At 46.5% G+C, this 2,249-nt stretch overlaps 1 protein-coding gene across 1 annotated transcript in view; it reads left to right on the top strand.

Annotated features, from left to right (window-relative positions):
- SCARA5 (scavenger receptor class A, member 5) overlaps positions 1-2,249 on the top strand; it is a 139,688-nt gene that overhangs the window by 81,611 nt on the left and 55,828 nt on the right. The window lies entirely within an intron of this gene.

The raw sequence follows: 2,249 nt of genomic DNA, 5'->3' as shown, positions 1-2,249 counted from the left end.
GGAGTTCACTCATGATTTGGCTCTCTATTTGTCTGTTATTGGTGTATAGGAATGCTTGTGATTATTGCACATTGATTTTGTATCCTGAGACTTTGCTGAAGTTGCTTATCAGTTTAAGGAGATTTTGGGCTGAGATGATGGGGTTTTCCAAATATACAATCATGTCATCTGCAAAGAGGGACAATTTGACTTCCTCTTTTCCTAGTTGAATACAGCGAGGCAAATTTTAAGTCCAAACAGAATACAGAAAATTCTGACAGTCAGTACTAACTGAAGATGGAGAGACTGGTATAAGCAGGGGCACCGGGATCCCTTTGCAATGTGACCTTCTTAGATTAAAGTGCTGGGTAGGGGAGAAGTCGAGGCAAGGCTCCAAGACCCCTTCAGCCCTGTGAGCCTCTAAGCCTAAGCTGGAATGACTTATTTCCTCCAGGGTGGCCACCACAAATGCCATGTGCTTCCAGAAGCATCACTGAAAGATTGTAACAGCTGGTCTTTCCATGGCTCGAGAGCCCTCACAACCTATATCCCCCGTTTTCAACGTGAAGTTCTGGATGAGAACTTATTCTATCTGATTTTTCTCATTGTTTGAACAAGCTGTGTACCAGGTTACCCGGTTACCTCCAAGATGTTCAAGGCAGAATTTGTTCTGTGCCTCATCTGCCCCAACTCCTACCTATCCCACCACCAGGTCTTATTTCCCTTTCTCTGGTATGCAGAGCAGAGTGGGGAACAGCTGTGGACAGGACACAGCTAACAGACAATGAGCATCCCTAGACATCCCCACTCAGGATTTGTAGCATACCTGAGTCAGCACAGTCCACAACCTCCCAGGAGATACAAGGATGCTAGATTCTAATGATGAAGACACACATCACTCTTCTTAGTATTGTGCAATAGCTGCTTGTAACCAAGAAAAGGGAACCCTCTAAGAGAAGGGGGTAGGGGATCACTGGGATGGGTTTCTTGCTGAAGAGGAAATAGGGGATCTAGAAGAAGAAGTAGGGTTGGGTGCAGTGGCTCATACCTGTAATCCCAACACTTTGGGAGGCCGAGGTGGGCAGATCATGAGGTCAAGAGATTGAGACCATCCTGGCCAACAAGGTGAAATCCCATCCCTACTAAAAATACAAAAATTAGTTGAGCGTGGTGGCATGTACCTGTAGTCCTAGCTACTTGGGAGGCTGAGGCAGGAGAATCGCTTGAACCTGGGAGGCGGAGGTTGCAGTGAGCCAAGATCAAGCCACTGCACTCCAGCCTGGCGACAGAGTGAGACTCTGTCTCAAAACAAACAAACAACACAAAGAAGTAGAAGACGAAGGAGCATATCAATATAAAAGCAGTCTTCATTGGATTGTGTCTGTCCAATCATGGACTCTGACTGGGTGACAAGTATTGAGACAGGGCTGTTGTAGAATGGAAAGCTTGATAATTTCATGTCAGTTTCTTCCCATGATGCCCCTGAGGCTCCAAGAGACACCATGGCTTATCAGAAGTCGTGAGAACACTCCGAGAACACCCAGACAGGCTGTTGGCATGGCACGTGAGCAGAAGGGAAAGGGCCCTGAACTCAGGAGGCCAGAAAATAGACACGGTGGCCTTGAGCCTGGCTGAGTCTGCTGCTGGGGTGCTCTTCCTTTAGGCAGTCCTGGAGCAAGCCATCTTAGTTAGGGTTTATTTGCTGTAAATTGTTACCTTGGGCAATGCTAATAGCTCTAACTGTAATAGGGGATAAGAATGGTACTGTCTTAGTCTGTTCAGGCTGCTGTAACAAAATACTGTAGGCTGGGTAATTTATAAACAACAAATGTATTGCTCATGGTTCTGGAGGCTGGGAAGTCCAAGATAAAGGCGCCAGCAGATTCATGTCTGGTAAGGGCCTGTTTCTCATGGATGGCGCCTTCTGTGTGTCCTCACATGGCAGGAAGGGCAAACAGCTCCCTCGAACGTCTTTTATAAAGTCGCTAATCTAATACGTGAGGGCTCTGCCCTCGTGACTCAATCACCTCCTAAAGACCCCCTCTCTTACTATGACTTTGGTGATTAAGTTTCCACATATGAATTTTGGGGGGCATATTCAGATTGCAGCAGGTACCCACCCCCTAAAGTTGAGAGGATAACACCACCCAACATTTTAAGCTGACCTACATGAAACTGCTCATATGTAACTGCTTTTCAACATTCACAACTGGCAGTTTCATAGGGGCCCACTGAATTAACCCATGATAGTTACACTAGAACAGCAGCTC

The sequence above is a fragment of the Mandrillus leucophaeus genome, unplaced genomic scaffold (assembly GCF_000951045.1).
Source record: "Mandrillus leucophaeus isolate KB7577 unplaced genomic scaffold, Mleu.le_1.0 Scaffold256, whole genome shotgun sequence".
Lineage (NCBI taxonomy): Eukaryota > Metazoa > Chordata > Mammalia > Primates > Cercopithecidae > Mandrillus > Mandrillus leucophaeus.
The sequence above is the reverse complement of the archived record's forward strand: the minus strand, read 5'-3'. Positions and strand labels throughout refer to the sequence as shown.